Genomic DNA, 15187 nt, shown 5'->3' with positions numbered 1-15187 from the left:
TGGCCAAAAAGGCAGAAACACATTTGTCAAGAGCAATGTAAGGAACTCACTGAGGTCATGGAAAATTAAGCAGATGAACTCCAGGAAGCAAAATATTGAGGTCTGAGTGTCTCTATTGATAGATAGATCTTTCACCTGTTTAGTCAAGACCAGATTAGACCAAGTTGCTAACCTTGGGGCTTCTTTGATTTTCAGCATTTGGGACTTACCCAGCCAATGACCTTTTGTTTCATTAAACAAGCTACTTAAAGTTGCTCCTGTGGGACTGTCCCTGTAATTGGCTAATGTGTTTTGCTTTGGGCAAAAGCATCGTCTAAATAACAATGCAAATCCTTTGTGGTTGCTTATATTTATTTAATTTTAGTTAGTTTAGGAAACCGGCTGAATTTGCCAGAAGGTTTTATTTTTATATTACAATAGCATGCAGTCCAGCAACAGAAGCTCACAGTGTCTGTTAAATGTAACCGTGGTCTGTATGCATGACAGGTCTGTTCTTGTATTCCTTTTTTTTGCCTAATTTTTGTTGCCATTTCCCGCTCACTATATAGATCTCCTCTATTTCAAGGCAGCTACCAATTAGAGAGAGTGCAGTGGCCTTCTGAGATGCCACTTAAACAACATTGTAGAAGAGCTGCATGTGCTGGGAAGTGTGGAAGTGACCAACTGTGTACATAAGATATGGCCACAGTTGTCTAATATCACTCTCATACACACAGAGAGAAAGACAGAGCTAGAGCAATGCATCCTGGCATTAGGACACAACTCTCATAGCCTGTTGATTCACTGAGGATTCCCCATATTTGATATTAAAACTTACTATATCCATTCTTATTCAAACCCTACAACAGCAGTAAGTAATTCCAAGTTACATTTTTTCATCTCAAACTTTTATACAAACTACTATACATCACATTCTACACTGTGCCGAACTGTAGGCCAAAGACTGTGTAGTTTGCTCTTGTCTACTCTCTGTACTTTGTTTGGTAGCTTTCTTTTCTCCATTATTTTCATCATCTTCAAAAGGCCTAATAAAAATAAAAATGCTGCTGTTACATGTCTGTGGAAAAACTCTAGTTGTAATTCTATGTAGCAACTTGATTTAACTTCTCTACAGAGACCTGCTAAATCTACTCATGTTCAGTGCAACCACCTGCATTCTCCTGTGTCAGCTTTCTGCAGCCCAGCTTTGCTGGTATTTCCACCTCTACGTCAAAACACTACTAACATTAATAATATGACCAATGGACTGCCAAAAATATCATTAAAGTGGAATCGTAAAAGCATAGAGATCATCAGTCTGATCAGTACAGGTGTTCGGTCCAAAAAGAAAATTTACAACAACAAAAGCAACTGAAGCATTTCCAGGGTTTGGGATGTAACAGAATATAAGTGTTTGGAATTCATGTTCAGAATACAAAAATTAAGTACCTGTGTTCAGTCCAAGTTATATTTTGTAAAGGCAGTATTCAGAATATAGTTCCTTTTAACATTTTTAGCAGAATACTTTTAGAATACTTACCCAGAAATGTAAAAAATATATACTATCTTTATACCAACACCACCACTGCTTGTTAAGTAACTATTTTAAAATCAGCGCACATGCAAAGGCATACTCTGAAGGAGAACTAAAAATACAGCTTCTTTACAAACTCTGAAAAGGCTGCTAAAGCCTGAGTAGACTGATAAATAACTGTGATGAGCCAGTTATTCTAAGTTTTAGTAAACTCTTTTAAGGGTCGACTGAACCGAGCAGTCTCCTCAGTAGTGCACGTGTTCACAAGTGATAAGTGTAGCTTTGGTATTGTACTGGACTTGTGCATGTGTTTCATGGCAAGTTACATATCTATCATTGACTAAAAATCACACATCTTAAAAGTCACTTTAAAGCCAAATTTGCGAGATTTTGTTATTGGGATATGGCGAATTCTTAGCTTAGGTCATGAAAAAGGCAGAGGGATTATGGCAGCAGGAGTGGACTGAAGCAAGCGATAAGAGCCAAAATAACATTGTGAATTTCGTATTCATTTCTGTGTCTTTGAATAATTGAATATTTCAGAAAAAATATTATCAGAAAAATTGAATGAACAAAACTGCCTGAAATAAATAAAAATGACAGCAGTGTTTTCCCATGGACTTATCAACATGTATTCTGAATGTATTCTGAATACATTACTTTTTATGTCTTGTAATGAAATACGTTATTGAATACATTAAGGACAGTGTATTTAGTAATCGGCCATCACTACTTTTTAGTATTTTGCCCAACCCTGAGCATTTTATAAATCCCATGCAAAACTGAGTATTTTAAATACATTGTAATATTTCATTTTTACACAGTCGTTGCAAAAGTTTGGACACCTTTTGTCAAATGAAGTTTTGTTGATTTTCTAAGTGAAAATTAGTTTATGCATCCTCTGCACAGAACACACTTCTGTACATTTTAATGCACAAATATTGTTTATTTGCTGAATGTCACATACTGAAAAAAAACTATAAAAAAACATAAAATGTGGCCAGTGCAAAAGTTATTTTATATTTTATTTTTCATTTTATCAAACATGTTAAACCCAAAAATATATAAAAATTGTGCACTAAAAAAGCAGAAAATTGTAATTTGAATTATTCTAAAACGTGAAATAGGAGCCCTCCTGAGTCATTCAGCACTTGTGGTGGATTCAAGATGTAGAGTGAATCTGTGTTAGTCCTCACATAACATGCTGTTAGCGCTATATCTCATTGTACATGTTTGCAATCAAAGAATGCATTCAGACAGAATCTCAGAGTGATGTAGGTTCAGATTCCTCACCAGATATAGTGACCAAATATAGTGACCAAAAATACATCATAGATCAGCACTACTTTATGAAAACAGAATATTGGCTGATCTCTTTACATACATCTACACTGCATAGCCTCGTATCTCCAAAATATGAACTTTTCTGTGGAAGTTAATGGATTGAGATTTTTTTCCAAGTAATTTTGGACCCTTTTCCATTTGTCCATTCATCATTCATTTAAACACAGTGTAAAGAGCAGCTGGCTTTACAATTCTGTAAAAAATATATAAATAAATGAATAAATAAAAGTAAAATGTGAAGTTTTATTCCCCCACAGCAACAATATATTTCTCAGAGGAGGTGATGGTCCTTGTTCAGAGATGGTACTTTGATGTGCAGATGAATTGGATAAGCAGACACATGCAATCCTCAGTGAGCATAATGAGCTCTTGACTTTTCACCTCTTCTGTTCTTTCTTCTCCTCCCCCATCTTTGTGCATCTGTTGGTTGGCTCAGTTGTTAAACGTAAAAGTCTGTGAAAGAAATAGTAGGACATTCAGCGCCTTTCCCCATAACATGCAGAGCGTCCTCATGTTGATGCATGTATAAGGTGTTTGGCTTCCATGAAAGTTCAAGTTTATACCTGCTGAGAAAAGGAGGTCATACAAGACCTCTGAAGAATTCGTGAGGATTTCTCCTATATTTTCAATGTAAACAGCAATTTATTTCCAAATGCTTTTTTCCCTCTTCTTTACCAAGAATGCCAATAACTCTGGAGGGGACTGCTAAAGTATAAATTTGGAAGGATTGCTTTTTTCATCCTATGGACAACATTTGGCCAAATCTATGTTTTTGAACTTTATTATATCAGAAATAAATAGATAATGCCAGATAATTGTGTTTGTTGCTTTACAGACTTACATATTACTGCCAGATGTATAGACATTAATGTTGCCTGCACTATAAGCATTAATACTGTTATATGTCTTTGCGTAATTATTATGTAATTATTTTAAATGAGCTCAATTACTTTAGCTTTCAGCACAGGTGAAAGCAGTTACTTTACATCAACACATTCTCATTTGTTCAATCGTGTATGGAGTAATGTTTGTCTGTAGTCAGCTATACATCTGCTGAGAATGGGCCTTGGTTTGTGGTGCCAGAATGGGTTTACTGAGGTGAAAGCTCTATACATCTGCTTGTTTTTAGCATCCCAGACGTCTTCCCTGTCATTAGCAGTAAATGTCCAACCATTACATCCAAAGCAGACACACTTAACTACTTATCCCATCCTATCACAGGCCTGTTGCATAAGAGATGGATACTTGGATATAAACCAAGGACATCAAGCTGCAGCTCTCTGGTCTGAGGCACAGAGTGTTTTTCTAATAAAGAGGCTGTTTTTTGTAGTAAATTGACACACTTTGTTTAAAAGAATGTTTGTTGGAATAATGTTTGTATTGCCCATTAATGTTAATTTGCAGAATTAACATTTCTGAGTAAGAGCCTTCATTAGGAGCATTGGGAATGGTTCTTATCTTGGCTGTAATTGTTATACCCCAGCTTGAACCATACATCTCAATCGCACTGCCCCAATCAATGCACACTATAAAATGAAGTCAATAAATCTTCTCAGCAGAGAAGCCCTCTCTCTGAACCCCTCTCTTTGGAGGATGATGAGCATCTCACAGCTCTTATTATCTCCAGAGCTTCATGCAAGACCAAGCCATTCAATAAGCAGTTCTAAGAAAGTCTTATAAATTTCCAAAAGACATTGTTAAAATAATAATAAGACACAAAATTGCTTCACCAGTCTCCACTACAGGTTTTGTATATGAGAGAAAATTCATCTTTAATGATGATGTTATAATGTTGAAGCAATATTTAATAGTTAGGCATGGAAACAATCATCATCATTGTTATTATTATTTTTTATTTTGCCTGGTTTCAGATTTGCTTGCATGTAAGTTTGTTAAAAGTGCAGAAATGGACAGTAACTAATTATGTGTACTTTGTTGTTACACTTGAAGAGGAATTAAACTGATTTTTCAAAATTTCTGTAAAATTAAGTCTTTAAAATGTAAACAAAGTCATTCAGAGTAGTCTGATGTGGAAAGATTCATTGCAGAGAAACTTACTCTTTGTTTACAGTGGTGTTGATAGGAACAGGGGTTTTGATGTAAACAACACCAATATTGCAATTTCTTTACTATGCAAAACCAGCAGAGAACCTGCAGGTCATACATAGTTTTTATTTTATTTTATTTGTAATGCTGATTATGGGAAAATAGTGAAAAATCAGTTTTCTTTGGGAAATATCTTGCCTCACAACACCCTGCAAGTAACTCACCACCATGAATAGATTTTAAAAACACATTTTAGGCCAAATCCTCCTCCCAAAACTATTGTAAACAATGTTTCAGACATCAGACAGCATATTTGTAACTATTTCATGTTATAACATGAGGCATTAACTCCTTAAGTCCACATGCTTTTTACATACTAAGGCTAATTATTTAGCCACTACAGGGACTTCAGGGCAAACTGGTTGAGCCATTCTTAGGTTAGGCAGCTGAACCTTACTTTCAAATTCAATTTTTTGAAAGATCTTATATGACAAAAAGGGTAAATGTTAAGAAAAGAATAGTTACCATCAACTGTGCTCAAGCTTGACTAGTGATGTAGAAGCATTTTTGTTCTACATCTTGTTACTATTTATTCTGCTACTGAACTGGTTTGAAGGTCAGAGTTCAAAACCCATTTTAGACTTTTTAACTGACTTGGATTTTAGACTAAAATCCTTTTAAAACAAAGAAACGTTACATTTTTTCACTGGCAAAACAATCATCACGCCACCGGAACCTTACAAATTGTTTCAGTAGTGACTGTTTCAGTAGTGATAATTTCAGCTAATGTTGAGCAGAACTCAAAAATGACCAGCAAACCCAACTTTTAACAGTTGTACAAACATAAAAGCATAATATTTGTCATTACAACCCCCAAAAATTACTTAATTGCAGAAAATAAGCATTTCAGTAATGACAATTCTTAATTCTTAATTTTTAGATTGTTGGACACATTTTCCAGTAGTTGCTGTAGTGACATTAAGACATTTTTGAAGGTTTTTATTCAAAAATTAAACTGATTATAAATCTAAGCCTTACAAATTTAAAAGAAATCAGAATGATCTAAAAAAAATGAAAAAAAAAATGAAAAAACCTTATAATTTTTTCACAGGTTTGGTTTGGAACAGAAACTTTGCAATTGAAGCATTCTATGAATGATGATTTTATATAGATTTAGCTTATTACCATCTCTGTTAATGCTTTGGGTTGAAATAGATCAAATTGAAAGGCTGTGAATATCTAAAGTCTGAATGCTTAATTGTTTTTTAATAGTTTTTCACTGTGGGGCTGCAGTTTGAACTTTCTCAGTAGAATGGTCCATAAATCTAGAATAAACATGGAAATGTGTAACTCATTAAGGTTAAAAGAATGGTCCTAAAATCAGACAGTGTGTGTTCGTCACCTTAGTGTTTTCATTTTATGTGACAGGGTATTTTGGATATGTTCTGCTGGCTGTAGCCCAAGTACAGATGGTGAGAAAGTTTTAAATCCTCTCCAGATGCAGAAGTCTGTGGCCTCAGTGTGTTGACCTGGATTCTGAGAACTCCGCACGACCGAACGTCCCTTCAGACTGGCCTGACTGTGGCATGCATATATTTCTGCATATGTGAGCTAGGGTCAGTGCTTTCTCTTTTAATAGACCCAGAGTGTTTTCTGATAAGGGCCAGTGACAACTGTAAATGGACCCCACATACACCCCAGCTGTTTTCTATCATTTACAGGGCAGAAAAAAAGGAAATGCATTATTAGTATGCATTTCCATGTCTGATTCAATATGGGGTGAACGTGTGTTGTGTTTCCCTTCAGTTCTCAAATGATCAGTGGTAAAGTCCCAGGAAACAGTGTAAAATATTCAAAAATGATTGTATGATATTAAAATTGAATGTCATATCAAACATCAAACAAAGTTTGAATGAAAACAGAAGAAATCTAATAAAACACAGCTTTAAGAACTCTAATCAGATCTATATGAGAACTGTCACTGTTGGAAGAAAACCTTGTATCTCTAAAATGATACCTGTTGTTCTTAACTTTCAATGTAAGTTAATAAAACATGATTCTATTCCAAGTAATTCTGACTATTTCTATTGGTCCGTACATCATGAAATTTCGTCCCACTGTTAACAGCAGCCGAGCGTCTGAACCAAAAGGGACAGAGAGCTCCTTCCTCCACCTCCCCGTCACCGCACCCGCTCCCTAGCTTGGCCGCCAGGATCGAACATGAGGCATAGTCTAGCGCCTTCACCGCAGAACAGGAGGTTGCCTTCAGGCCTCTTTTGGCTAAAATCTTCCTCCTGCTATCACTTATGGCCATCAGCGTATGTGGCTCGGGCCCGACATGCGCAGGGTATAGTATGTTTTCTCAATGATGGTAAGAATCTGTAAATTTAGTTATTTAATTTTTTTTTATAAATACTACTTTTATATATATATATATATATATGTATATATAGAGAGACTCCATAGTTTGTTTAGCCCTCTATTGCATGAATTATTACTTAAACATGATAAAAAAATTGCTCAATTCATGGAAATATTTAAAAAAAAAAAAGAGGGAGTAGCTTGTCAATTATTGCCATATGGCAACAATGCGGAACTGCAGAAAGTACCAGAAAATTTTCATTTTTCTCTGAAAACATCCTTTTATTGAAAACAAGATTACACAAATCCAACTTATACTTACACAGTTAAATTAATACAATTTCAAATGTTATTTGGAAAGAGTGGTAATAATAACATCTTAATAAGCTGCATTAGTTTTTTATTGTTACAAGTTTGACATCATAACAATAAAAGAGCCCTTTTAGGTGCTATATAGAACCATATACATTCTCCATAAATCTGAAGAACCATTCTACCTTGCAAAGAACAATTCAAGCATTTAATGGTTCTATACTGAACTCATGGTTCTAAATAAAAACATTCCCTTTACTGAAGAAACATTGAAGAACCATCTTTTTAAGAGTATAATGAAGTATGAACTATTTTTTGAAGTACTTTTCTGTTTTCTCTTTTTTATTGCCATCTGGTCAAAAAGAAAATAGGGGATTTTACTTTTCTTTGGATCTTTGGATCTTTGGATCTTTCACATAAGTGCTAGAAGAACCTGCTATATGTTGGAAATGGCTTTGCACGAATAGTATTTACAAGTTTTACAGTGACCTCTCCTTGTTTTATTAGTGGATAATGTACTATAACTGCAGCTCAAGTGCTTTTAAAAGCTCACTCTGGGCCACATCTAAACCCTCTAAAGGTAAATACACTTTTTAGGTGCAACTAGAAAAGGATTGTTTTGAGTGGTGTAAATAATTTTCCTAACAGTTTGAAATAATAAAAAATCCATGTTCATTGTGCATTTTCCTAATCTGCTTTGTAACAGGATCTAAATTGTAACAACCTGTTCAGGTTATGCATGCACTCAAGGTGGTATTCATCTCACACACACACATCTTCTAAGCCGCTTTTCCTTCTGGGTCACAGGGGGAGCTGGAGCCTATCCCAGCAGTCATTGGGCAGAAGGCAGGAAACACCCTGGACAGGTCGGTATTAACATCTCAAAACCTGTAAACTGCAGTAAAACTCAACTACAAAACCAGCTTACGTTCAGAAAGTTCAGAAGTTCAGAAGTTTCCACATATGCTCAACACTTGCTGGCTGCTAAAATCTACTTGTTGGGGAAGTATTAAAAAAATCCCTTCATAGGCATCAGTTTACATTAATTTGTTTTGATTTTTATACTGAAGAAAAAAACCAAGCACTGAAGCATACACCCTTAGATAAAATTATCTTATTATGAATATATGCATTCAATAGGCCTGATATAGGTTAGCAAGATTTATGTTTTTTGATATGATAGTTCTGAGACGCACACAAAGCACTGTGAGCTGTCACCACTACGAAAAGTGCTCTATACATATGGAGATTATTATTATTATTATTATTATTATTATTGTTGTTGTTGTTGTTGTTGTTGTTGAGGGCCATACATAGATGTATGTGGAGGTCACATACACAGGTCCACAGTGAAAATGTTTTGTGTGTATGTGCATGTTTTCTTGGAGACTTCCGGTTGCTTGCATTAATTTATCGGACAAGGTCAACCTGCAGTTGGCTGGCCAAAGAGGTGTCCAGAAGCTGGCCGCTACCCCCTCAGACACTCTCAGAAAAAGGCACGAAACTGTCACCGGGGCAGTACCCCTCTAGTCACTGGGGTGGTACCCTCAGGGGTACATCTCAGTACCTTTGGTCAGAACATAACTGTACCATAATCCATTGAAATTATATTTTCTAATCCGTATTGACTCCACACACCCCGTCTAGTCTCTAGGCTTTTTATTTTATTGTTCTGTTTTAAAACATTAGGTTAGGATAAGGTACAAAAAACTTATTTAAGGTAAACAATTGGACCTTAAAACCACTGTTGTACCTTTGAGGGTACATTTACATTGTTTGTACCTGCACAGTAATTTATTTCTAGCAGTGTAGTTCTTACTGAGCTTGATGAAGTCTAATGCAAATTGTGACTAGTGCAGTTAACATCTGACGATGACTCTTGAACCTGAGTTCTGACCCTTATACTTTAGTATAGATTACAGAGAAAGGCCCTTACTGACCCATTCTTGGCCTGTTGCTTAATTGACAGTTTACATTAAACTGCATGCATTTCATGGGTAGATGATTATATATCACTTCTTAGTTTATCTGTTTCCAGTAAAGTATTTTAGAATCCCTGAAAGACGGTGCAGAGGTTGTTACTGTTTAATTAAGTTCGTTTAAGAGACAAAAAAAAACTGATTAAAACAAAATTATGAGTAGATTGCTTAATTAATAATGTCATTTTAGTGAGACCTGCTGCCCATCATCTCCCTGGACTCTATCTTACGTTAATAGGTGTGAATCTCTACAGACAGTAGACACATTCACAGCCTTCAGACTGGATATTTTCATTGAAATCTGTTCAGAACATTTACACTATTAAAATCAGCAGCGACATCTTACCCAGCTTTGATTTTACTGTAACATATTTCACCAGTAATCATGCTGATCATTTCATACAGAATCAGACATTATTACTTCATCTGACAGTTAAACAGCTAAACAGCCTCTCACAGTTAAACTAGGCTGTATTTTAAATGGTAAACTGTAGGCTGTGGGCGACACCTGTTAGCTAAAGTAGCTGACAGGCACCTGTAATAAAATACACACAACAGATTACAAGTTTAACAAATACAAGCGTTATAAAAGAAAGAAGAAAACTGTAAACACGGTACGGCTAATGCTGCCTCAGGCTGGAGTCGAGTTGTGAAAGCGGATCGCAGCAGGTTTCGTGTTTGGCTGCTGATAATAACGCCGTTTTCTTTAGTTCACGTGAAAATGCGCTCTGTTTCTCGTGTGTGCTGGTTAAGTTCTCCTCTTTAATTCTCAACAAAACTGGACATCTCTGTAGTGTTTTTCCTGCTGGAGCTGCTGTAACCGCACTTTGTTCTTATTGGTTTATTTATAAGCTGATATGCTTATAATTTATTTTTACTCTATAACGTTATTAAAAATTAAAGTAGCAAAGTAAAAGTATTTCATTAAAAATGAACTGAAGTAAGAGCTATGATTCAATAAATAAGTGCTATGATTTAATTCTTGCTTATTTCTATAAGACAATGTAAAACCACATTTTGCATGTATTACAACAGCATAGCTCTGTAGTAAAAGAGTCAGTTCCCAAACGCTTACAGAGTGTTTTTAAAAGATGTCTCGCAACACAGTGGTAAACATGCCCCTGTCCCAACTTTTTTGAAAGGTGTTGCTGGCATCAAATTCAAAATTGGCACATATTCTTTTTCAAAAAACAATACAATTCCTCAGTTTCAGCATTAGATATGTTGTCTTTGCACTATTTTCAGTTAAATATAAGGTTTAAATGATTTGCATCCCAACTTTTTTGGAACCAGGGTTATACTTCTGCATGGCCTCTCTGGTGGTTTTCCCAGGTAAGTACCTCCATTTCAATCTACGCTAATCTATATAACCACATCTGGGAAGCACAGGGAACTAGCTTTTTGGTTCACTAATCACATTGTATTCTTTACTTCAATGACATAGAGCAAATGGACCAGAAGTGCCTTGATGTCTCCCTTGAGGCGTTCTGTCTTCTGTCTCCTGTTTCTTATAGTCACTGCAATATCTAGAATATAGAAGGACCCTGACTTTTTGACCTTTATCCTTCTTTAAATACTTGTGTGTAGCACCTTCATCATCCATACCTACCTGGAATTAGAGAACTATCTACTGCAGAAGAGGCCAGAAGTGTTTCAAATTTAAATATTTGTTAAAGACAGTCAACACTAAGCACTTTTGAATGGACATTCTGAACCAAGTATTTTTTATAGCATTAAACTTGGTTATAAATTTAGTCTAAACTTGGTCATACTGGCAATACTAGGAATCTGACACAATAAAAGTGCTGGATAACAGCTTTACTGAATTTTCTGTGACACGTCCTTGGCTGAACCTTGGAACGTATGTTCACAGTAGATGGTACATCCTTCCATGCATTCTTTGACTCAAGATGAGTACAATTAAGGACAATTCATGGAAAAGGATATTTCGGCTTGTGCATCCTGTCCATGTAAATTCTTCAGGTTGGGTCTGCATTGCAATGTTTCATCCAAAACTGAAGATGTTTTTTTAATTTGCCAGACATTAAGCCAGGACTGTGTAAAATCCATAACCAGAGGGTCACTGTTCTGACAGACTAACCTCTCCAGACTGTTTTTGGATCTGTAAGAAAATACAATACGTCAATATAATACATCAAAACAAATTACAGTAGCCAATACTGTTAACACTACACTTATCGTATAGTTGTGAATCCCGTACATTTCTTTCTGCCACAACCCTGCACCATGTCTTGCTTTACAATGGTTGGCTCCTATATATCCTGTATACATTGTGACTATTTATGTAACTGTAAATGGCCAGACATAAGCTGAAAAAGTGTACAATTGTGTAACTTGAAGGATGTTCACATGCAGATACTGATAAGGCTTGTATAATATGTCAACTGTTATTCACATTAGTAAAATCAAATGACTTCCCGGCACAGGAAAAAAAAAAGAAAAAAAAACTGATTCTCAAATAATGAAGTTATTTCACCACACACACAACACACATACACACACATACACATAGTCTCAAGAGAGGAAGTCAAAAATATAAACAGGAAAAAACATCGTAGTTCTGCTTATAGACCTACTTTGTTGCTTATAAAAAATAAATAATAAATAAATAATTGTACATAATACAATGTATTCCCCAGAGTAGGGGCAGGGACTTTGTGGACATAAAAGCATGTGTTGTTTTGCCCTCAACTTTGATTGTGTGTGCCAGATTTAACACTCATTTGCTGCTGGCAGTACATCTAACCTAAATCCTCAGAGACTGCAGGTGGGTGTTACCTGGCTCTCATGCTTTGAAGGATAAGTCTAGGTATTGTGTAGTTTTAAAAGGACCGGAAAGCTTTTCTTACATGTCTACGCCTTGACTTGACATGATATTAAGAGTAGAAGTCCTTCAAAAACCTTTACAGTCCTTACCTCCTTTGTGCTTCTGGTCACAAAAAAAAAATGTTTTTTTAAACATGTGTCTCCCCGCATTCCTTTTGGCACTTTTGGATGATAGTGGCATGAGAGCATTGCCCCTTTTCAGAACTGACAAGACAAAGGTGAGGTGCAGCCAAAAATCAAAAAAGACTACAGATTCACTCTGTATCACAGGAAAAGCGTGACTTTATTAAGTTAAAACCATGATGTTTGGGCCCACATTTAAGCCCTTCATCATATGCACAAGACAACACAAAAGACACCATTTTTGTGCCTATAACAAACTGTTTAAGCCCTTAAAATCCCAGGCTTATTAGATACTAAGGCTTATTATTCAGTAAGTACAGGGACTTCACTGCAACCTGGCTGAGCTTTCGTAAGGTTATAGAAATGTGTAATAAAACTTTGGCTCTGCTGGAGGGCCCTGGCCATTTAAAGGGTGAAAGAGACATTGGAAGTTGCCCTCAGAGAAAACATCAACAAGATCATCTGTATCTTCCTGCATGTTCATCACCCTTAGCTACCAACCCTCTGTTATTACCAAATGTCTGGAAGAGCCAGCAGGGAGACCCATAGCCTCAGGAATTGGCAGTATCATAGAAAAGATTTCCTATGTGGACTAACATCTAAAAGCTTAGGTAGCAGGTCTCCCATCCCATGTGAAAGACACGGGGGCTTCCTGAGGCTCTCAAATTGAGTTTAGGCACTAGATCATTGTTTTTTAGCGTCATTTGATGTTCCATCCTTATATATCGTGATTACACATGAAGTTGGCTTTGAGTATTGCGCACAGTTTCTTGATTTGAGGCCTGACCCAAGCTTTCCTTCTTCCTTTCCAGCCACATTGATGAGCTTGCTGCCTAAAAGGAACTATTTCAAAATTGACAATGGCTTTTTCTTGCCATGTAGTGCAACAGGGCTTTTTATTCAGATGGCTCCTAAGTTTGCAAATGTACATCTGGAGCATACTGAGAAGTTTACAATTTTAGACAAGGCCAGTAATCCATATTTTAAACATCCATTAATTCAAATGGACATTGATGAGATTTTCATATTGTACCAATGTAATTCTTACTCTGCATAGTTTTCACCAGTTTTTACATTTGATTATTGAGCATTTACAACATTCTTTATCTTGAAACGTGTTTGGGTTTTTTTTGGATGTTCCGGGCAAAAATGAGTTACTTTAGATCTGTTTAGGTTTAGGAAAAAAAAATAAAAAATTTCTACATGCCTAGAGTTGCCAGCCTCGCTCACTTGAGATGAGTCTCCCAGTGAGTGAGCAATACATAGCAAAGTCTATTTGCTCTAGTGATAGTTCTTTTGGATCTACTTTTGAAGAGGAAGAAATTCTGGACAGGTTTAAAGAAAAAACTTTACAATAACATTTGATTAGACAGGGCTGAAGACAGACTGATGAATACCACAAGGCAACAGTTGTTAAATAACCCCTATAAAACAATTGTAGATCCAAGTCCCCTATCCAATTCATAATTAATACCTAAAGCCCACAAGGTCCAGAGCCTCTTAATATTATTCATTAAAACTGGCACATTCTCAAATCCCATGTAGTTCTAGGAAAACTTTTCAGGTTCCTCCATCACTGTCATTCTGGAGAGCTAGAAACAACAAGCACATGGTTGCAAAAACAGACATCAGTCAATGATGTTCCAGACTAAAGCCTATTTTATTATTTCTACCTTACTTATGTGCATTCAGTGTTTGTCTTGTATGTGGGCTATAATTCCCTTTGGGGATAAATAAAGTCTTACCTAATCTTATTTTTTTCTTATCTTATCTTATCTTATCTTATCTTAGCTTAGCTTAGCTTAGCTTAGCTCATACAAATATCTTTAGGGAGTTTTTACACACCAGAACTACAAAGCGTTATTAATTGTGAAGTGATTTTTTATATTTGAGGAACATCTAAGGAGTTGCGTACCAGAGTTTGTAAACACCATAGCACCATACTGCACTTGTGTATACACATATTTCAGCTAATGTCATTTCACTGGAGCTAAATTGCACGATGCCACTGCTGAAGCCTTTAAAACAGCTGTCTTTGAAAGCACCTCAGCACACCTCCTTTAAGTAACAGATCTAATGGATATCAATTTGGATAGTGTTTTGGGTGGACATGGGAAACATAAAACTTAGTTCTAGAAAACATAGTTCTAGATCTGGCTTGAAACGTTCTCACAGTTTAGAGGTACAAAAACATTTTAATAGCCTAAAATAGAGAAACCAATAAAATTAGACCATAAACTTCAAGAATGTTGCAGTGGGCCAAAATGACATACTAAAACATGTTTGAGGAAAGACTTTGGGCTTAACAAAGGTGAAATCACTTAAGAAAATAAAATAATTGTCATCATTAATGTTGGTCCTTCTTACTCTGTTTTTTTTTCCTTTTAGCTTTGGTAGAAAATAAAAAAGCTTTCTTCACTGAAGGTAGTGGTGCCTTGTAACTGTTTAATATTCGGTTTCAGATGAAATCAGCACAAACACACCTAATCTGTCTTCAGAGATCATTCATCTTACATGTGGAGAGTCATAAGGGCATTACCTTTTCTTTCTCCTTACTGTGCAGAGATTGATTATGTAATCCTAAGTATCCTCTCCAAATACACTCAGGATCTACGCCCTGTGTTACTCAACCTCAACCCTCGAATACAGAGTGGTACAGCGT

The sequence above is a fragment of the Colossoma macropomum genome, unplaced genomic scaffold (assembly GCF_904425465.1).
Source record: "Colossoma macropomum unplaced genomic scaffold, Colossoma_macropomum, whole genome shotgun sequence".
In the NCBI taxonomy this organism is placed as follows: Eukaryota; Metazoa; Chordata; class Actinopteri; order Characiformes; family Serrasalmidae; genus Colossoma; species Colossoma macropomum.
The sequence above is the reverse complement of the archived record's forward strand: the minus strand, read 5'-3'. Positions refer to the sequence as shown.